This window comes from Corvus cornix, chromosome 2, assembly GCF_000738735.6.
Source record: "Corvus cornix cornix isolate S_Up_H32 chromosome 2, ASM73873v5, whole genome shotgun sequence".
Classification (NCBI taxonomy): domain Eukaryota; kingdom Metazoa; phylum Chordata; class Aves; order Passeriformes; family Corvidae; genus Corvus; species Corvus cornix.
In genome coordinates, this window is record NC_046333.1 from 15,703,724 (window position 1) to 15,727,310 (window position 23,587).

Here is a 23,587-nt window from a genome sequence, read left to right on the forward strand (position 1 = left end):
GTGTGTTTGCCACCAGAAGCAAGAAAAGCATTGTCATTTTGCACTTGGGCAAAATGACAATGGGAATTCAAAGAGGAAGCAGTCAGTATTTGCTCGTAACCTCTGCAGAGATTATTTTCTCTTTGTTGCCTAAATCAGGAAAATCTATTACCGTAGTTAGGAAAGGGAAATATTTCTTTCTGTTTCTAAGCATGTGAATCAGATTCCCCACTGGCAAAAGGTGCCCAGCACATTGTGTTCATTGATGTGTAGAGCCTGCAACTGTACACTGCACCAGGAGCAAAATGTGTGGCAGTACAGGAATCTGGGAAAGAGCCTAGCAGGACAGGAACCTGGGCTAGCTAAGCCCCAGATGGATCCTGCTTTGTGTAAGCCTTTGTTTTCTTTCAAAAAAAAGGTAAATTACACCAGTATTTCATTTCCTTTTTTTACCAACAAGAAGTTTGGTGTTTTCAGGATGTGGCCAGCTTCTGATGAATAATGTTTTGATGATGAATGCAACCATTTGGGAACTGATAGAGATGGATAGAGAGAGGGGGATGTGTCTTCCAGTGGCAGGTATGGTGTCATACCCTACTCCTTTCCAGGGAAGCAGGGGAATGTGGGTCTGAACAGAACAAAAATTCACTTCAGTGACTTGTCAGGACTGCCCGTGTTTCCTGGCTGGTTATGAAAGCTCTTGTGGCTCAAGTGTAGCCACACTGGAATAGCATTTGATGGAGCTCCAGCCTGTTAATGTCAAATGAGCTCAAGATAAATGTCAGCTCATGACAAGTACAAGTATTTAATTTACTTCTTAACTTTGAAGCTAGTGGAAAAGACCTTCAAGGAATATTGGCAATTACCAAATTTCTGTTAAAAGTGTTTTACTTCTACAGCAGCATCTCTGAAGAAGCACCAATTGAAAGGGAGTTTTTTCTTTTCTTCTGATCACTTCTGAGTATTTATGAGTCTTTCCACTCCCACTGTTTCCACCTTAACTTTATTTTTTTCTTTTTTTTGTTCTTGTGGTACGGGTCCATGACTCCACTATCATCAGATGGTCACAGCAGACCAGGCATCCAGCCCTGAGCTTTGGCATGCAGTAGAGGACAACAGAGGGAAGTTGTTACAGCTGAGGCCAGAACTACCCAGTCTTGTTTGCAGTGGTAGAGAGGACTCAGGCACACTACTTGGGTGGCAGGACAATCTCAGTGGGAGAGGTCCAAGAAAAAGTTCTACATGCCTGAAGCAAACCCTGGGAGAAATTGTGATGCCTCAGCCCAAGAGACCAATCACAAAAAGCTTGTTTATGTGCCTGAGTTTATGGGTACCTAGGCATCATTTGTATCCAAACTTCTATTGCCACACTTGTCCAGAGATGCAGCCACCTTGTCAAACTGAGCAGCTCCATGCTTTCTTCCCACCTAAGACAGCAGCAACTGTGACAACTTTCACTTCAACACATGTAGGTTTGCATAACAGCCTAGAGGCTGGGACTTTTGCTCTGGAAATAAGCCATCACTTTAACTCCCTTCTCAACTGAAAAAAAACCTAAGTCAACAGTTCCAATGACTATAAGTCAGTAGGATACAAAATTAGGTGGGAAGAGAACAAAGTCCTCTTTTTGAAACTACGTCAGTGCAAGTCCAAGAGTGACATGGCTAGGAGGATAGGAAATGTAATGAAGCCATTCTGTAGTCCATAAATTAGGAATTTAGCTAAGTGTAATCTCAAAGCAAAAGAGGTGTGTTAGTCACTGAGATGGCAGTGTAATCTCAAGGCAAAAGGGGTATGGGAACTAGTCCCATAAAAATATATAAAGTTTCCAGCAACCGGAATTCACCAACTCCTGACCTGAGTTTATTTTTCACTGACTGCATCCCCATCCTGTTGCTTGTGGGCTCTGCTTGCAGTCTATTGTAGCAGTTTCAAGAACAGTTAATGAAAATTTTCAGGTTACTAAAAACAAAGGCTGAGGCCAGATGTAAAATGAGCAAATAGATTTTCTAGGTTACAATCGATCTTCATTTGCAACTCTCAAATCTTAAAAATAAAATGCCTGAGAACTTATCTCCAAAAAAACATTATTAAGGAGGACAAATCTAAATGGCTTGTTATGGGGAAAATACTTAAAACGTCCTTCATGGATGTTTCTCTGGATCTCTGGAACCTGGATGGTGTATTTCTTCCAAAAAAAGACTTTCTCAATGAGAAATCCTCTCCCAACCTGTACGTTCATGGCAGCAACATTCTTGAACTGCTCCACTAGTTCTCATTCATGTGCTACTGATGAGTATGGAAAAGGAGGCATGACAGACTTTCATCTTTTTTAGTCCCTGCCTGACTTCATAAAGCTATGAGCCCTGTCAGACCTTATTCTTCCTGGGAGCCTCAGGGTAATTCTGAAAGACTTTACAGTCCTCTCTTTGAACTTCTGCAATCATTTATGATTTATTTTCTTTTAAAAACAGCAAGTGGGAAATGAGTTGTCCTGTTCTGATTTCCTCTGACTGTTGTTTCTAGGGGAGGAGGCCCCTTTTCAGGGGGGTGCAAAATGTGAGCTCCAAAACTGCCACTGCCTCTAATGGAGTGGAAGGTCTGAGCTACAGGGAACCCCTGGAACATGCAGAATGCTCTCTGTTAGGGTATTTAATGCAACATTCAGTATTCATAGTGCTAAGAACAGTATGTCTGCTTTTCAAACACAGGCTTCTGAAGTACAAGGTTTACAGGTAATGCAGTAGTAACACTGCCTGCCTGTTATTTGCTCTGAAATCTCAGTTGTGGTTAGCATGTGTCTTGAAAAATTCATTCTAGCTGAGACTGGGGTGTCAGATAAGGGACATGTTGCTCCGGTGCTGTGACTCAGAGGCTCTTTTATTCTTTATCTGTGGCAGTGGGAGCACAGACAATGAAAGCTGTATCTATGACACTTCCCTTATTGAAGTACCAGGCTTATTGTACTGCCTGTAAAGTCATAGGAAAGAAACTCCCCAGGTTTCTTTTTATTTCCCTTTTTTTTTTTAAGTTCAGACATGTTTGAACCAAGGCATTCCTGCTTCTTGTAGCTGCCAGCTCCTGAGCACAAGATTCAATGTTTTTCTTTTACTTGCTATAAAATGCTTAATCAAAGCCCTCCCTGCTCTGGTATAGCTGTTCTTTTATTTATTAATGTAAAAATATGAATTACTGAACTCCAGCCTTGGCAGATAAGTGAAATTGGAATGAACTTTCAGCTTTTTGGTTTCAGAAGGTGAGTAAATCTCTGGTGGAGTTTGCGCACATGGTTGGAATAGTTCCCCTCGTTTACCCTGGCACAGCTCCACTGACTGCTGCTGCACTGCCCCAATTCACACTTCCAGCAGCAAGGAGTTAGAAACTCAGGGGCCTAACACAGATGTAATTTTTTCACATTATTTGTCCAGCTTACCTTTTAAAACAGAAAATTGAAAATCCTATGTTAAGAAAATGGTTATTTTTCTCCTTGGCTATTAAGGGGGACTTGACTAGAGTGGGAGAGAGGAAGGAGCTATAAGTAGTGCACTGAGGCTGATCCTGGAAGAAGAAATTAAATAACAGTATAAATATCCTTTGCTTCTCGAACCAAGTCACACACAGCATTTCTCATCTCTTTTACATAATGCCCTGGCAATAAGGAGTTCCTTTTAACCTGGTTTCCCTAGGAAATGTAGCATGTATGTTCACACCATCTGCCCATCACCTCTCCCCAGCCCTCTTCCTGCCACCTGCCACTTGTCTGCTTCCTGGCGTGTGACAGAGAAAGTCCAAAAGTGAAACCTGGCAGCTGTGTCCAGGAGAGATGAATGCCTGGCCTCAAGGGAACAGCACCCACTGGAGAAGGAGCTCTACCAAGTATAGCTGCACCAGGATGCCTCCAGACTGTAAGAGGGGACCCCCAGGACCTGGAGATGCCACAGGAAGGAACAATGGCACTGGGGGGAAGGAACTGGGAGGGTAAGGGGATATGGGAGAGAAATCCATAGGAAACCAGCTTATGTGAGCTTCACTGCACAGAGCAGTGGAGCCTGACACCAGACAGGCACTAAACTAAAGAAAATCCCTTAAATAGATAGATGTGTTCTTTCCAAAGTATTTGCTAGTAAAATAAATGAAGCCAGTTAAATTAAGCTTCCATGTTAGCATTCAGCAGTACAGCTCACCGTGATTTACCAGTCTGCTTAACTCCAGTCAGCAATGTAAATCTGGCATTTTATAATTCAGGATGGTTGATTTAAGTGTTGCTTGACGTACTGTCCACTTTTAAAAACCAGGGAACACGAAGGTGTCTGCTTGCCTTTGGAAAAGGAAATAAATATTAACTTATCTGCACAATGTGTGAGCAGATCTAGCCCTGTTGCAGGAAACTCATTAATCTCACATGGAAAATAAATAAACGAGGAGAGAAAAGGATGGGTGGGATTTCAACTTCCTCTATTTCCGTAAATCGTTATTTTATATGAACAAGTGCACGCCAAACGTTTTAAAGAGGAAAATTACTGTAAAGAACAAATAAGTTCATTGAATCTTTTAAAAGCTTTGCAGTGGAGGGATAATTTAGGGTGGCAATGGGAAAACCCACCTGTTAAATGCTGCCTGATAGTTCCTGCTATTAGAGCACATTTTCCATTGCTGATGCCATTGTCAGTCTTGAGCCACCAGGGCTCACATTTTCCATGGCAGGTGTCTGCCTAAGGCTGGATACGTATGATGCATGTGTGCTTGTATCAAGAATTGTCTCAGACTGAATGTAAAAATTTTAGCCAAAATGGTTTTGCTCTTCAACAAGTATAAGTTTCCTTCACATTAAAAAGAATGGCAACCTCATCTTTAGAAAGTCCCAAAGGCCCCATACTTCAGAGGAAAAGCATGAAATTTGGCAGGAGTGCCTTAGCCACCCTGGAAATTCAACTCAGCCTGGGTGAATGATGAGCCTCAGCAAGATCATTTTGGTCTTGATAGAGCTTCACAGCTTGGTGTTTCAAAGATCCTGCCTTCAGTGATTCTGTGCTAGTCTGGGGCTAACTGAGATGGTTTTCTTCAGCAAGATTCTCATTTACTCCTTTTGACCCTGCTTCTGCTTTGGGGAAACCCAGAAGAAATAATCACCCAAGGAAGGAACAGGCTGGAGAGGGAGAGGTGTCTAGACAAAGAGCATGGGGCAAGGGAAGAAGGTTGGGACGAGAAGCCAAAAACAGTGATGTAGCACAGCTGGTGTGAGACAGGAATGTAGCAAAAGAGATGCTGGATGGGAGAAAGTGATCAGAGGGTCTGTGGTCACTTTACCCACCGTCAATGATCAACACATGTGCCATAGGATAAGATAGAGGTAGTTTTGTTTGCTGACAGGGGTCAGCTGACAGGATCTGACAGGGCACTGACAGAGCATTTAGAATTACACAGTTTTGAGAGCTACAGAAAGCATAGCTCAAGCTCAGTTTCAGTCATGGAAGGGTTGGAGTTTCAATGTATAGCCATATTAAAAAAAAAAATAAATAATTGGGAAATAGGTGATTGGCCTTTTACTTCCATAAAAATATGATTCTGCACCTGAAAACAGTCACTTGGTCAGTGGTGTTCTTGTGCTTTCTTCACAGGTGGGAGATATTGTTCCTCAATGCTTTGGAAATTCAAATACTCACTGAGATGCCTTTAATATGGCTTTAAATGTTGGCCTTTCTCAAAGACAGATATCTGTGACTGGACTAGCCAGCACTTCCACAATCATCCATGTATTAGTCAATACCTCTTCAGCATTCTAGATCTGCTCTCACATAATTTGAAAAAGTAGAAAGAGGGAAAACAGAGTGCACACTGAGCAATCACCAGTTCTCTCTGAGCCCAGCGGTTTATTCTCTGATCACTAAAGCAGCTTAAAACTGAGTCATTTGTATGGCATTCACTGCCAAGAGGCACCTGTTCCTTCAGATTAATCCATATTCATTGGTAATCTGGGATTGTTAATAGTAGTAATTTCTAACTTTGAAATATAGCTATAAATATTCTTCTTTCAGGTTTTATGACAGCCAGACCATTATGTGCTAAGGACCCCAAAAGCCATTCATCACAATCCAGATTTATATTTCTATAAAGATGTAAAGCTTAGAAAAGCAGGTTTAGAATATTTATGAGAAACAGAGAACTTTTAATTTAAGCTAAGATCTAGTGATAATGCCAATTTACGGTCATAGGATGGGTGTGCCACTAATTCAGACAAATGTCTTCCTGATATGAATACAGGAAAAGCAAATGAAAGCCAAGAGTGAAAGAGACACAGCCAGCCTTAGGGGAGTGCAGGAACATCTGCAATCAAATTAAAATAGCAAATAGCATATGACCACAGGACAGCTTTTTTACAGTATATATTTGGCAGAGCAGGCAGGGGGTAGTTGAAATACTGGTTTGGATGGCAAATACACAAAATTCAAATCCAAATCCATAAACTTATGTTGTGTTCGTTGGGAGGCAGGAATTAAATTTCAGGGATGCAGATTGGGGGACATTGGGACAGCACAAGATGGAAAGGAAAGGAGGGCACATGGTCATATGAAATGGTTCATCCCTGCTTTCACTCTGGACAATACACTCTACACCAAGTGTCTGTACTGTGATTCCCCCATTTTCTATCCATACAAAATTTTGATGGAAGCTTTTATAATGGTTTGGGTGCTGACAGACATTGCTCTCTCCCCTGAACAGACTCCTTGACACCTACTAAGAGCTGAGCTCTTGCAGTTTTTCGGTGTGGGGTCACCAATTTTGATTTCTTTCTTCTCTCAGCTGCCTGTTTTCACAAAATTAAACTCACCTTTGAGTAAATTCAAATATATTTGAGACCTGAGTCAATTCTGATTCAAACTTGGTAACAAATCCAATAAATATTGGGGAGACACAGACATCTAAGCCTTTACTCTTTAAAAACTAAGCAGAAAGGGAAAAAAAACCTAAACAGAAAAAAAAAGGGAATAAAAGAAACTAAAGAAACTAGACATTTAAAGATCTAATATTTTGTATGTATTGACAATCTGAATTGGGTTAACCCAAGCACATCAAAGGCTAAAAGTCATTAGGACACCTTCAGATATCTCTGCAAAATCCTCCTCCCCTGCACAGCTATTTCAAAAGCTTCAGCACAGTAGAGGCTCTGCAGCTGTGGAGTGCAGTCCTTACACACAGTTCTGTGCCTTGCATTTGTTTCCTGCATGCTGATGGGAGCAGAACTGCAAGAAGTAGTTTGGAAGTCTGAAGTACTGCAAACAGTGAATCATGGCTTCAGTGGATCATCTGTCTGAAAGCCCTGTCTCAGCAGTTTGTAGCTGTTTCTGACCAGAAATCATAATGATCTGTTCAGTGGATCATTACAAGCTTCTACTGCAATGAAAGCTACCTCCCCAAAATACCACACCAGTCAGCCTAAACTCACATGCTTGGATTTTGCAAACTATTTGCAAAAAGGAGTCTTCTCCTTAATGCCTGGATATACAGCATGAGCATGTAATATTCTCTGGATGAAGTTTAAATTAAGTGATATGGTTTCATTTACCAACTATTTTGGGGCAGGAATAGGGTTAAAAAAAGTTACTTACCTAGCTGGTTGTATATGACTACATTGGAATTAAGTTTTCTGTCTTTAATTTAGATGTTAAGAAATTAACTGAAATGAACTATACTTGTTTTTGATCTCTATCTTGAGGATCTCTGTGAACAATATATCATAGATGCACTGTGCTGAGACCCACAACAGAAGAACTGGAACTTTTACTCAGGGGTGCATAACTCTTTGATTCAGGCATAAATGTTTCTTTATTTATTAAAAGTTGACCAGGGGAAATCAAGAATTCTGGAGAAGAAATTGCACATGTTTCTGATCATCTTGATACATGCCTGAAGAAGAAACTACTATTCCCCAAACAAAAACGGGTAATTAAAAGTTATCCTTTGTGACTCCAGAATTTGAAAAAAAAATCATATGGTGCCTAATTAATGCCTATGTAAGTACTTTCATGTCTTTTCTCAGGAGTAAGATATTTATAGCCACATACAAAAACAAGAAAAAGACCTAAGGGAACACAAACAAAACCTCACCACCCAGCACCTTAACTGCAGCATCTGCAAGCCAGCAGTCATGGAATACTTGATGAAGTGCTTAAGGCTAGGAAGGCTGATAATGAGATTTCTTTTAAGTTCGCAGTGCTGCACATTAAAGAGACATTGCCAACCTGATTCTGAAAGGAAATAACATTACATAGCACAAACAGGCTGGGGGTTTTTTTTAATAGAAGACTCCCTTTCATCACCCTTTGCTGGTGTCTGGAAAGACAAACAGGTTTAGTAAGCAGCATACTCGGTCCACAAGTTTTCCCTCAATATTTTTGCATTTTATTTGTGTATTTAGTAACACTGCAGTTCTGATGCTGTGTCTGGAGAGTGCTACAGAGAGAAGAGTGATTCTGAGCTCCCACTCATTCAGTGGGCAAAAAGATGGAATTCCCCAAGATACTACCTTACACGGAATATTCTAAAGGCCACCTGCACACAGTGACACTGACTGCACACAAAGTGCTGACACATGTACAGCATAAACAACCTGGAATCAGATAGTTCCACCTATCTCTCTCTCTGGTCTGTTCAGTGGTAGAAACTATTTGCTGCAAGATTAGATCTGGTATTTCCAGAACTACACATGAATCATCAAGTTGAAGAAAAGCCAATCACTTACTTTGTCTACTTTTCAAATCTTTTTTATAACACCAAATCATATTTTCTGGTGCAGAAGCCTTTTATAGAGGGACTATAATGTTTCTTATAAAACAGCATATGTGTAGTCCTATGCTTATCCCAACATAATTGCTTCCAGGAGTTTGTTTCCAAAAATGTCCTTGAACACTTTCTGTTGGCCTTTCCCATTCTAAATGGCAGTGAAGTGGTAATGCCAGCATGTTCCAGCTACCTGCATGGACTCGTCCAAATTAACTTCCCTGTTTTTCTAATCTCCTATGATTCTTTCTCAGCACCCCCTGTGAGGATAAAGACCGTGAGCTGACAAACAGGTAGAACACACAAATGGATCAGTATTCAGAAAAAAATACATTCCAACAATATTAATATTGCACAACCAAGCACTAAAACTTGACAAAGCTAATTTTGTAATTCTAACTTTTAGCATAGTTTTTATTTATAACACCGCATATTTACTTTTTGGGCCTGGTGTGGGTATGAAACAATTTCTGAACCAAAAGTATCTGTTGTCTGCCAGACCCTTGTTCCCATTGTTGCAGAAGATGGAAAATGAATGGTGAATGATGACACCGGCAACTGCATGAAGAAATAGGATGGCTTTACAATTATGGTAGCCAAATGCTGTCACTGGGGGAATGGAGTCTGCTTCTGCTAGAAGGTTTCAGCAGAGGAGTTCTTATTGTGCTAATCCTTAGTTTCATATCCCTTGTTTTGGGTGCCGACTTGCTAACCTAGGATTTGATTTGTAGTCATGCTGAAGATAACTGTAGCTGAGGATGCAGAAACTGTGCTTTGAGCATACAAAGTGCTATATAGCACTAGGTACTACCAGGAAAAAGATCATAAAAATCACAAACTGAAATTAGGGGATATTTTTAATCTAGCTTAATATGCAGAGTTTACACTGTAATGCTGTAAGGGCTACAGAAACTGGAAAATAAGTGCTCATCTCTACACCCATCTGATGCTGCAGGGCTGGGTGCCCACGATATGGCAAAACACTACTGAAGACAAAGGTGCCACTTCAAGAGCACTGCCTAGTGCTCTCCTGAGGTGCAGCCCCCAATGTCTGGGGCCAGCTCTCCTGGCAGGACAGGTGCCATCCATGGCATGCCCTGGTAAGGTCTCATGAGGGTCATGTTGTCAGATTTCCAGCTGGAACAAAACACCAACACCATCCCAATCACTCTGTTAAAAAGGATTGTCAAGAGAATGAGAGAAATGTAGCTGACTTCAGCTCAGAATAACCCCTGGTACCATCTTATCAGGGTCAGATCAGTCCATGGATGAAGCCTTCAGTCATTCTTTCTCAAAGAGTATCAATGGCAACTGAGGTGTTACTCTGCGGTAAACATTTTCAGTGGGCTGTGTGCAATGAAACTACCCCTGGAGCTCCAGAGAGTGATTCCTACAATGGTCTGTGCTAACATCAGCCTTATTAAACGTATATGGTCATCACCTAGAAAATGCCACATATAAAAGACTCTTAAATGCTGATGGAACGTGGTTGATCTTAAGTGACAGTAGATTAAGTGACAGGCTCAACCCAAATGGTGACATGTTGCTGCAGAGAGAAATTAAGACCAGCACCATGCACATGAACCTGTGTTCCATCTGTGTGGCATTACAACCTTCTGCACACAGAAACCTGGAGACAGCTGGAGCTTTTATTAAACACAGCCCTGAGTAAGAGGATCAACCTACCTTGAACACTCACAGTCATGCCCATACACCTTGGTCACAGGAGGAAGATCAGGAACTATTTCCAAAATAAGTGCAAGGATCTACTCAAGAAAGCAGCACTAAGTATAAAGACAATTATCTACTATTCATTTGATGAATACTGTGATACATTTCATCTACAGCAGATTTCACCATTTTTATCTTGCTATAATTAATATGATTGATAGATTAAAATCATTAAAAGCCATATTGTAACTTGAGATAGCCAGAACCTCTGCTCCTATTGTCTGGAGTCAAAATGCAGCCAACAGCCTGACCACCAAGTTGTGGCAAGTGGAAAGCTAGTAAAAATATCATTAAAAGATCTAGAGGGTTCACCCTGGAAAAGATGCACACATAGCAGGTGATTCTGTTGACTTGCCCTGACTACAACAGTGTCACTTCCAGGAATGCCCACAGTCATTGGGCTACCCACTGTGGGCTCCCACATCCCTACTAGAGCATTGAGCGGGCACAGCATGGTCCCCTCTGGCAGTGGCCAGTTCAGCATGCAAGTAAGTGCAAGGGTGGATCCTGTGTCCAAACAAGGCAGCTGCTCATGTCCTGGGCTCCCTCTTGTCTTCTTGGAGTGTACATTCATAGGTCTTTGACAAAAAGATGATAATTTGGCTACTTTTTGTTTTATTGCAACTGTTGCCTTACTTGTTTTGTTCCCCAACACTCATTAAAAACAAGCCCTTGTATTCAAACTCCAAGCTGAGCCAAGCCTTTATTCCACATCCCCTTGCTCAGGTATTCTAAACTCCCTCCCGACTCTTTGTCCTGGGTCTCTCTCATCTGGGACTGCTCACTCTATCCACTTGCCAATGCCACCCACATCCACTGGTTTCTAGGGCCAGTGTCTTTCCTGGGACTGCATTCTCAGAACATCTCCCCTCTTCATTCTCTATCAGTTTCCTTTTCTTGTGCCTCAGTTTCTTGAGTGGTTTGTTTCCCCCATCTTGCATCCACCTCTTCAGCCTACAACCCCAATATTCTTCTGGATCTTCAGTCTCTGCCAGTTGTCATTTTCTCTGGTGGCTTCAAAACAGTATTCCTGTCCTGCCAATCCTGCAGAGTTTTTGTCCTCTCTGCACGTCCCACTTTTCACCCCACATGCTCCTACTTCCAGTTCAGCCTGCTGGTTCTCCACAGAAAGGCCTCAGATCTGTCTCTTGCACTGTTTGCCTCTGAATCAGACAGTTTCTTCCTTCACATTGCCTAGATGCCAATAGAGAGGTCACTGAAAGTGCAGGAAAGTGTCCCTGCTCTTCATTCGTTGCTTGGCTCCAGCTTAGCATGTGGCAGCTGGAAACAACCATTATTGGGAAATTCTGTCTCCATCGTGTAATCCTGGGCTGCACCATGTGTAGTGGCTTTGTACAGGGAGTGCATGCCCAGGCTAAGAGCTAAGAGGGGCTGGAGAGCCTTATTTGAACTGTGGGAATGATGCACAAACAGGACTGTAACTGTGAGAGTCATAAGCTTGCTCTGGGACAACCTTAACCCTTAAGCAGTAGCAAGTCTCTCCATAAACTGAGATTTGAATTATCCTGAAATTTGGGCAAATGAGAGTAGATTTTCTTTGGTGCATGAAAAAGCATCTGACAAAGGCCTCCCTTGCTCAACTTCAAAGCAAACTTTCTCCATAAAAAGTTTAATCTTCTCCTATTGAAAACCAATATACTCTTCCTAAATTTAATTTCAGAAACTACTAAACCCTTTGGTTGATATTTTCCCCAGGCAAGAAAAATACCCACGTGACTATCGACTTATCCAGTGTGAATCAGGGTAGCCTGGCACAAAGAGCTGAAAGCTAGATCCTGCACTGGAAATGTCAAACCCTGTGTAACAGGCTGTATGGGCTCTTTAAAAACTCGGCAGAGCTGCTCACTCTACCATGTGGATGTGTTGGGAATCAGCTGAAGGGCTGATTCCCATCAAGCAGATTTAAATAGGTTTCCAGCTTAGGGAGAGAAATGGATGTTTGTCTCTTAGGGGAGCTGTTCCTTCCTCCCACCCCCCCCTTCTGTGTGCACATACATACACACAAAAAAAAAAAAAAAGAGCAGAAGGGGGATAAAGGTATTCTCCAGGCAGGAAAGACCAATCCCCTATAGAGGAGCAGCACTTCTGGCAGACCTGGACAGTACTAGAGTTTAAGTGAGTTGAAAATAAAAGACTTATAATGAGATTTTGCACTAGCTTGGCTGGCTTGTGCTGGCAGGCAACAAGCACAGCCAGCCTGCTTACAATTCACTCTAGAGGAGATAAGCAAAAATAGAAACCAAAGAGCCACAATCTGTTATCCAGCCTAGAGAGGTAAAAATGTTTACTTGACCACCACTCTCAGACGAAATGACAGCTGTAAGTTGCAGCCACTTGCCTTTCTCTCAGCCAGATTCAGAAAGCACTAACCTTCCACTTGCAGAAAGAGTAGAGCTCCCAATTCAGCCCTCTCCAGAGCAGACAGAGAGGAGTGTGGCATTCACCAGCTCTGGTCAGACTCATGGTCCCTATTTCTGCTCATGGTCCTGTTGGGTCTAAATCACCTTTCACAGCCAGGAGCTTGTGCCCAAGCACAGGATAGGAGTTCTAGGAAGGGTGAGAAGCAACAACTGCTTCACCCACGAAGGAAGAACAGGTTTGCCAGTGGATTTATCCAGAAGACACACTTCTTACTGGATGTGAGCTTTGCTGCAGCCTGAACTCAAAGCATCTCTGCTTCTACTTAGGAAGAGGTAAATCTGAGACCATCTTACTACCACCTGCAAGGAATTCACCTGTACTTGAGTCATCTAGAGACAATGAATGAGCACAGATCTGAAGTATCTGGCACTTATCAGGAAGCTTCAAAGCTTGTGCTGTTGAGGCACTTTGGTGAAGATTAAGAACAGCATAGCTGGGTGCAATACTGATATTAAGAGTAGGTTTTAATATATCTTGTTTGGTGAAAGAGAAAGGTGTAGGTCTTTCTGGGTCCTGGAGGAAAATTTACATTAAATTCTGATGTCTTTCCTGGTACCTGGAGGAGTACATGGCTCTCAGTTTTTGTCACACAACCTTAGTAAAGAGTAGTTTAGCTATCTGATAGAGAACAAGTATGCTTGATAATGACTGGTAATAGCTGGATAGATAATGAGCATCTTTTATCTTACATTACTTATCAGTAATAGGAACTTATTTTTCAGTCTAGAAAACTCTCTCTACAACTCAGTAAATGCACAAGTGCTGGTGGTGCATCTCAGGCACTGTGGCTCCTGTTCTGATATCCCCAATTTGTAGCCACATACATAGCAACGTTTGTGAACTGGGATGGCAAGATTAGCTCCAAAGAAACCGTCTTTCCCTCTGGAATAGACTGTTTGACAGAAGCACTCAACATCAGTTGCCCCATGAGAGAATTTTAATCTCAAAACATGCCACAAGTGTATGCCAATTTGTGAAAAAATGAACCTGGCTCCCTCTTCTTTATTAGTTAATGTGCTTTTGTGAGACTGCAGTTGCATATTTCCTGTTTATCTTGGTGTCATGTCTGTACCTGAGCAGTGGCCTCTTTTCTAATGCAATTCCTAAACCTTTAGCTCAGTACTTCAGCTGTACGTGATGATAACCTAGGATATACTAAAGGGAGATCTGTTTTCTGTTCAGTTCCATGCACTGCCCAAAGGGAATGAGCAGTAAACTCTGCTTCCTGCCTTAGCTCTGGGGAGGGTTAGACAGGGCTTAGTGGAAAAAATTTAGGCAAATGAGATCAGGCAATCAGATAGAAAATTAAAATGAAATGATAACTGCATATCTGACTATATTCTTCATACTTCTCCTGCCTGCCATTCAAAAACGTGTGGATCCCGCTCCCCAGCTTCTGACTTTGAGCATCAGACTTCTCTTTAGTCTCTAAGTGGAAGACTAAAATGCAGATGCAGGATCACACTCATGGAACAGCACATTCTTGGCTTGCAGCCACATCCAAATTCATTAATAAAAGTAGTTTTCTGTAACTGCCAGGAATGATAAAGAAAGCAGTGACATTTTAACTATCTTGTGATGCAAACAGTTCACCCTCCCAGGAGTTCAGCAAAGTAAAGTGGAAGCTTAATTAGGGATGATACATTCTCAACTTCGCATTCATTATGTCTTTAATTCTTTCACAACTCCTCCACAAATCCTGAAGTTGTTTTGTAAGAAACTTTAGAATGAGCATTTAACTCAAAATACACCCTTTTTTGGGAAGTATTTCAAACAACTCTGTATTTTCTCCTCTCCAAATACCATTTTAAAATATAATATTAACATTAAGGAGTATGAAGGACATGTCTGCTTTTGGTACAGTGCAGTTTGGTGATGGTAGGTGGCTTAGTTAAGCAAATCCAAACCATTAAACAATATTAAATAAGGTACCAGTGGGTGTGCCAGGGGTCAGGAGGTGGCAGCAAAACTCTGAGAAGTTTGGTTTCTGCATGTCAATAATGGAAGTATTTTAACTGCAAACCAGAACTGATAAATCATGTAAAATTCTAGTAAGAAAAACAAGGGATGGCCAGACACTGATCATGCAATGAGGAATTTTATGAAAACTACTGAATTATATGAATTGAAAACCAGCCACCATTGAAACATGAGATAGCATTAATAATTAATGTAATAACCTAACAAATGTAACTTTTCAGAACAGGAAGACTCCAAGTTGAAGAAGGCACTGACAGAACTTCTCAAGCTGGATGGAGTAGCATCAATAGATGTTTTGCAAAGCTCAGCAAATTGGACTGTAGTCTCATGATTGGTCAAGTTTACACATATATATATATATATATATATATATATATATATATATATAAGTAGCAATACAGAACAGCTTATCTGATATGGTTTGGAAGCAAGTTCCTGAGGAAGACATCCAGGAAAGAATTCAAAGTAAAACAAAATTTGAAATGCCAAGCTGACAGGCAAATTGTTGTGAGGCAAATTGTTGTATTTCTGTTCCATCAATTTATTTCATCTGTACTTCACAAGTGAGAATTTGGTGGTATGAATGGCAGAAGGGACATCAACGTGGTTTGTAGTAAGGAAAACTTTAACGCTGAGCAAGAAGAACAAGACATATTTGGAGAAGGGACAAAACTGAACTTGGTTATTTATCAGAATTGCATGAATCTTCAAAACAGCTTATGCACAACAGAAACATCCACAGTAAGCTCACTGAGCACGTAGAATAAAAAGGTCAGATCTGAAGATGTGTGTACCTCTATGATAGCTGGATCCTGAGGAGAAATTATCATATACTAGAAATCATAAAGGTGGTCCCACAGAAAAACACTGGGTTCTGGCTGACTACACTGAAGGTTGGTACTAAGAAAAAGATTTGAGATCATAGAAGAGCAAACTTAGCTCACTCAGAGCTCAGGTGGGAGGGATTCCGTGGAGGATAAAGGAGTTAGTGAGCACTTGGAGTTTTTCAAGAATGGAAGCACAAAATAGTCATCCCCTTTAAAGGCGAGGAAAGCAGCTGGAGCAGAAGACCCCCTTGGCTTAACTGAGCGTTTCTGTGGCTGCTCTAAACCAAAAGAGGCTTGTACCAGAGATGGAAAAGTGAATGAATACTCATTGAGAACTACAAGGGCATTGCCAGGGTGTGCAGAGATGCAGTTAGAAAAGCAAAAGCTTAAGCTGAAATTGGCCAGAGATGTCAAAAACTGTAAGAAAGGGTTCTTCAGGTATGTAAGCAACAAGCAGAAACAGAAGGAAAATACTGGCCCACTGTTAAACAGGAGAGGTGAATTAGTCACCAACAATACTTAAAAGGCTCAAGGCTTTCTTCACCTCTCTCTTTACCAGCCCTATTGGGTCCCAGGCCTCGGGAACAAAAATCCTGGTTGATGCGAATACAGACCCACCATTAGTTAATGAAGAGTTGGTGGATGAACTCTACAGGAGCTTGACCCCTACAAATCAATGGAGCCCAACAATATCCACCCAAGGGTACTATGAGAGCTGTTCATGTTATGAGGCCACTCTCCTTAAGCTTTGAGAAGTTATGGAGACTGGGGGCAACCCAGAAGACTGGAAGAAGACTAATGTCATATCCATCTATATGAATGGCTTAAAGGAGGCTTCAGGAAATTATAGGCCCATCTTTAGGTCTTACTTCAGTCTCTGGGAAAGTTATGGAATGAATCCTTCTGGGGCTATCAGATGAAGCATGTGGTTAGGAAAAGCCAGCAGGGGTTCACCAAGGGCAAGTCATGTTTGACATACCTGATCACCTTCTACAACAAATGAACCTGTTCAGTTGATGTGGGATGAGCAGTGGACATTGTCTACATGCCTTTCTCCAAACTCTCGATACAGTTTCTGTCAGGCTCCCTCTAAAGAACTGAGGTGTTATGGTCTAGACAAGAGTCCATGCAGTGGGTGGGGAGCTGGCTGAGTGGCTGCACCCAGAGTGGGGCTCCAAACAGCTCCTTTTCAAACCAGCAACCTGCCACAAATGGGGCCTCCCAGGGGTCAGTATTGGGCCCAGCACTGTTTAATATCTTCATATGCAATTTGGATGATGGGGTCAAGTGCACCCTGATGAAGTTTGCTTCCCCTAAACTGGGTGGGAAACTGGACACTTTGGGATGAAGAGCCACCCTGCAGGAAGACCTGGATAGGCTGGAAGAGTGACCTGCCAAGAACCTTATGAAGTTAACGAGTGTGAGGTATTGCACCTGGGAAAGCAAAATCCATGAGTGCAGCACAGGTTGGGATCTACCCAGCTGCTAGGGAGAAGCTCTGTGGGAAGGAACGTGGCCCAAGTGGACAAGCAGTTGAATATGAGTGCACAGTCTGCTGCTGTGGCAAAGAAGCCAACAGGATCCTGGGCTGAATCAATGAGGGCATCACCAGCAGAAATAAAGATGTCATTATCCCACTCTACTCAGCACTTGCCAGACTACACCTGGAATAGTGAGTTCAGTTTTTGTCCCCACTGTGCAAAAAATAGGTGGGCAGCTGGAGAGGGTCCAGAGAAGGGCCACAAAGATGATCCAAGGGTTTAAGCCTGCCACGTGAGGAAAGGCTGAGAGAACTGGGCTTGCTCAGCCTTGAGAACAGAAGGCTCAGGGGAGACCTTATGACCATGTTCCAGTATTTAAGGCATGGCTACAAAGAAGATGGAGAGTCAATTTTTAAAATGAGACACGCGGAAAAGACGAGGGGGAATGAGTACAAGTTACTTCTGTGGAGATTCTGATTGGACACAAGAGGAATATTTTTCACGAGAATAACCAACCATTAGAATAATCTCCCCAAAAAAGTGGTGTACTTCCCAAATTTGGACACTTTTAAGATTAGTCTGGGCAGGGTGCTGGATCATCTGGTCTGGATGACGGTCTTGCCAAGAAAGGTTGGACCTTTGGACCAGATAATTCTTCAGGTCCCTTCCAACCTAGCATTCCATGAATAACACTATAGACAGAAAAATTTTACAAGGTGAAGGGAAAAAAATGATGTATTTTGAGACTTTTATAAATAAAATGAAAGAAGAGCTAGAAAAATTTCTCAACCTAAACCAACAAAAAATAAAGTTCAATATATTTATATTATATTCAATACATTATATTATATATAATATATATTATATATATATTATATATATTATATTCAATATAATATTTATTCATATTAATGTATTTAAGCTCCACATGCCCTACACACACATGACAGATTTCTACTCTATCAGTCAGAAATCTGGAATCTCTAGAGCACTTTTTTGCTCTAACAAACTAGGATTTTACTACAAGTTGCATCTGTAATAGGAAGACCAGGCAAATAATGTGTACACATGAATGTGCATGTTCTTTCAATAAAATAATTTGAATAATTCATTTACTATACCTAGATATACTTCAGAGTTTTGCTGAACAAAAAATTTCAGAAGGTTTTGTAATTATAATAGGAAAAAGTGAGAAAACAAAGTATGCCTTTAATAAATGAAACCATTTTAACATATTTTCCAGTATCCTTGATTTGCAATGACTGAAACATTATATTTTCCAGTATCCTCAGTTTGCAATGACTGAAACAGATATTTTGCTGGTTCCAGTTCTGTTCAGCCAGTCCTTTGTGCTAGCCACAAGCCTGTCTGCTGAAATACTGTGAAGATGAAAGGGTAACACAAAAAAAAAAGTATTTAAAACGCAATAGGAAAAAAAAGATGTCTACGACTACTTATTTCACTTGCACCACCAATACTGGAATTTGAGATGAAAAATAGAATAATAACGTTTATACTCGTATCAGAGAAAAATCAAGGAAATAAACTTGGTTTGAGACAGCTGTCTTAAGTATTTTTGGAGCAAATCAAATAGATGTGTTTGAAAAAAAACCCCACCCAACCTGTTCTCTAGAAAATTTTCTAAATAAGCAAGTCTGGTGAACTCTTCAGTAAGTGTAATGTAACACAGACTGTGTGCCACAATCCGGAGAACACAGCTTGAATGCTAGGAACAGAGTGGGAGACACCTGAGATGGCTCTGTTAAATTATGCAAGAATCTCAGCTATGCAGAGCAAGTGTGTCAGTGTCAGGAGGTGAATACCACCAAAGCAGTTTCTAAACACACACAGCTAAACATATTTGAAGCAGGAATTCTCAAATTGTCCCATAGGGCTGGCCACACTTTGAAGAGAAACTGGCTCAGTTTCACTTCCCATTAATGATCGTATAATATCTTTTTGCCAAATACAGCAATTGCCTGCATGGAAAAATAATTTCAGGAAAATATTTAATATGTTTTTAACTGCCTTGTAACAACAACTTAGCAACTGAAAAGAGAGATGCCAACACCTTGTGATGGGCTAAACCTTCAGAACTAACCGGGAAGTTTCTGTGGGAGGAATGTGATAAGCAGACATGGTACCACCTGAGATGTCTTTCTACTGCTGCATCCCCCTGAGAGAGATGTAGAATGCTGCCTTTGCAGATTTCCAACCATGTCAACAAGACAGAAGAAAATACCCCAGACATATCAGTCATATCTGAAGTGTTTTGGGGACCAGTGTGTCTCAACAGCTTCTGAAGTGTCTTATTTCTTCTTGCCATTTTCCACCAGAAAAAGCTCTAGGAGGAAATGAAAAGGAGCAGGTCATCCAACCTGCCTAAATGTACCTTCCTAACCATATTTTACTAGTCTGACTCTTAGACTTTCAGACTTGGACTGATTTAATAATTTTGAGATGCTTAGTTCTTAACCAAAGTCACACTGAAGAATGTTCTTTGAAGATGGTTTGGAAAAACACCCTGGGTTTGGAAAAAGCACTGACCTGTGGAAAGTTCTTCATTCTCTCCTTAGTTTCATCACGTTTCCTATTACTGAGTGTTCAGCTTACAGGAGTTGCTTTGCTTTGGATTTGTGGAGAATACACCCTTTTTCACAACCAATAGAGGGCTGAGGTCACTCCTGCCAAACCCTACAATAGGAAAGGAAGGATAATACATGGATGGGTACAATGGCAATTCATCTTTCTGGCTGGAAGCCTTGTTTTGGAGTTTTGTTGCTTAGTGTCTGTCAGCACTTTCATCCTGGGGAATTTCAATTTCTCCAACAACAACAGCCTGACAGCAACTAAAAGTTTGCATATAAAGCATCAGAACTCAGAACTATTTTTGGTAAAATTAATTTTCCAAATGAGGTTAAGTGTTAAGATATGAAAAAGTACTTGGGCGGTACTCAGCATAACAAGAAGGAAATTATTATCTTGGTATTTGTTTAATCTTGTGAAACATTTCTTTAAAAGGACAGTGAGATGAATATTCAAAATGTGATCTCAAACCCCACAAAAAATATAAATTCATCAGGAACTGAGCTACATTTGATGTGTCTAGCATTTCTAGGCACTGTAATTACTCTACTGGCTTTGAGAATAACTTATTCAAAAGCTAACCATGTATGTTCAACAGGTTTCCTTTCAGGAATGGTTAAGCTGCTGATGGATCACAAAAAGAAGGACCATGTCCTGTCTTTGAAGATATGGATAAAAAGGAAGTAATTATTAATGATTTGCCCATCTAAACAAAAAATGATTGACAACATAATGAAATCATGTAATCCTGTAGTGTGACAAATATTGCAATTTTAAATTGAATAGGAAGAAATGTTGAAGGAAGCTGAATGAGAGTAGTTGCATTATACACCACATAACCATATGTCTAGTAATAAAAATGAGAGGAAACTGTAAGAAACTAGTCTTCTGGAACTGCTTACGTATGTCAATGAATTTTTGGCACAATTACACACTTCATTCAAAATGCTACTTGAAGACAATGCCGAAAGGCCCCTCTCAGTGCAGGAGAATTACAGCTGTCCAAAATCACCTGTAATGATGTACTTTGAGGAGATTAGCCAGGAAGTAGTATCAGTACAGCATGCTGTAGGCTAGGAAGCACTTCTGCAGGCTGACAGTCCAGTGCACTAAATGCTGAGTTTTGTGGACATTGGACAGCACTGCTGATGCAAACACGTGTATTTATAATACCAGTGTGTTCCTTTGCTTGGAAAAGACTGAAAGAATCCTTGGCATATTTTATTATATGAAAAATAAACCCATTAAGAATAGATTCATTGAACGAGTGAAGTGTTCTTTCACACACAAATAGGACTGCAGCCTCTTCTTCTGAGGAAGCCACCACTGCCCTTGCCAGCTGCCAAGCCCTTTCCATCTCTCAACCCCCTCCCAATAGACTTTTTCCTCCTGCTCCGCATCCTGGCTCCTTCCTGGAGCAGCGCGGTGTCCCCCAGCCACGCAGCACCGAGCGGTCCCACATCAGGGCTGAGAGCACAGCACAGGCACACGGAGCCAACCCGAGGGATCGTATCCGGTAGAAACACGGAGGATTCAGAGTGAAACAAAACAGGAGGAAACAAAACCCAGGAGGAGAAGCAAAACGAAATATTTTTTTCCCACCGTACCTATTAAGGAAATTTTCAATAAACATTAGAGGAACATTGTCTCATTACCACAAGATATTTGGATTGCAGTGAAATGATGTGGTTCACTGCTAGCATGTGCATTAAACAGAAGGCATGGAGCTGACAAATGAATTAATTAGCTTTGTCACTACTGCTTTCCGGGCTTGGACAAATAGCTGCTGCAGGTCACTGCTGTTCCCCTGTGCACAGCCCTGATCGATGGTTTGCAACCTTTGCCTGCAGGTCTGAGGGCTCTACTGCTAAAAAGGTCCAAACAAGAAGCGAGTTCATATACCCAGCAAACAATTTAAACAAATTTCTAGAGAGGAAAATATGTGCATGCAAAGGTGATCCAACTCAGACACTTCAAATACATTGGCGTAATAAAAACGGGAAGAAGCGTAACAGCACAAATGATAACTGTGTGATGACCTTTGCATTCTCTTTCCTGCAGAGCCCTTAATGAATTTCTGGCACTCGCGGGGTTCCCGCGGCCCGCGTTGGCCGTGAGGGGGCTCATCCCCCGGGGCTCCCGGCGCGGCCGGACCGGACCCGCGGCCGAGCCTCCCCACACGGCGTCACGCGCCCCCCGCGGGCGGGCCCCCCTCCGCCGCGGGCCAATGGCGGCCCGGCCCCTCCCGCCGCCAGCCAATGGCGCGCGGGCCCTGCGAGCGGGCGGGCCGTGGGCGCGCGGCCGTTGGGCTCCTCGGGCCCCGCCCCTGGGGGCGGCGCGTGGCGCGCCCGGCCCGACCCAGCGCGGCGGCGGCGGCGATGCGGAGCCGGGGCGAGCGGAGCTGCGGGTAGACGGAGCTGTGCCGCGTCCACCCATCAGGCCCGGCCGCAGGTACGAGCCGCAGTCCCGCGGGGTCCGTGAGCTGCCGAGGGTCGCGGCGGGGGACTCCGAGGCGCCCGCGGGGCTGCGGTGCGCCGGAGGGATTTCCCGCGGGAGCGGTCGGCTGGCGAGCGGGGGGGATGCGGCAGGTGCCGGGCTGTGGCTGCTCGGTCCTGGCGGCGCGGGGGGGGCGCCGGTTCCAAGATGGCCCCCGCCCCCCGCCGCCGCCTGCCCGGGGAGCCCCCGGGAGCCGCGCCCCTGCCCGCGGGGCTCCCTCGGGCGGGCGGCTCCGTGCGGGCAGCGCCGGGTCCCGGAGACCCCCCCGCGGGCAGCGCTGGCCGTGCGGAGCGGGCGGGGGAGCTCACGGTGGATCTAATCACGGCGAGTGCTCCGGCTTTTAAAACCTGCCGGGCTGCCGGGATTCGTTGCGCAGAGCTCGTTCTGGCAAGTAATGGACGTGACTGAGCCATTAAGGGACACCGGGCTGCGCAGCCGGGCTCTGGAGACCTATCAACTTCAATTTATGGGGTATCGGGAACAGGAGGCGTTTTTATGAATTGGCTGGTAATAACTTAAATCACCTGTGAAGCCAGCTCCTGTTAATGCTACGTTTCATCTGTGTGGAGCAATAAATAGATATTAATTTGGCGTGTTGCATGTGGAGAAGGTAGATGATATTTGTTGAAAGAGCTGGGAAGAGCGGTAGGTGCCTTTGCATGCTACTTGTGTGCTCTCACTTCTGAATTCCTAGCTTCGTTTTCTTTTATCTGTGTTAATAGCAGCCCGCCTTTCAGTGTTTCCAGAGCTTTTTTATTGTTTTGATTTCTTAAACAACTTGCCACATCTTTGTCTTTCCTTCCCTCTAATAAACTGTAGAATAACTTCAGGGACAGTAGCTTTCAGTGATCGTAGAATCGTCAAGGTTGGAAAAGACCTTTAAGATCAAGTCCAGCCGTGAACCCGTCAACACTACCACTGTAACCCCTAAAGCACTAAACCGTATCACCCAGCACTCGAATTCTTCTCTTTGATGAAGACTGAACAGTCTGGACAGTGGTGATCAGCATCACTAGACCTCATGCCTATCTTTGATAGCTGAATTCAGAATTTGTTTTTTACGGTTAGGTTTTTTGGATAAGGTCTAGGGTTCTTATTTTAAGTTTACATAGATCAAGAGCCCCATTTTAATGAGGTATGTTGTTTTGTAGGTGTTCATTTTAAAATACAGTAGTTAGAATTTTGGTATGAGGTCTCATGATCCTTCAGGTCCCTTTTATGCAGGGATGTTTATATCTTGGCCATATTTATAGAAATACTGTAATTTACAACTAGGTTATTCACTTA

General features: G+C 42.5%; 1 protein-coding gene across 6 annotated transcripts in view; it reads left to right on the top strand.

The window, feature by feature from the left end:
- The first annotated feature begins 22,151 nt into the window (after nucleotides 1-22,151).
- MPP7 (membrane palmitoylated protein 7) overlaps nucleotides 22,152-23,587 on the top strand; it is a 158,145-nt gene continuing 156,709 nt past the window's right edge. For all 6 annotated transcript variants that reach the window (XM_039572031.1, XM_039572026.1, XM_039572052.1 and 3 more), the window contains exon 1: nucleotides 22,152-22,255. The gene's annotated coding sequence lies outside the window, so the exon portion shown is untranslated. The remainder of the gene's footprint in view (nucleotides 22,256-23,587) is intronic.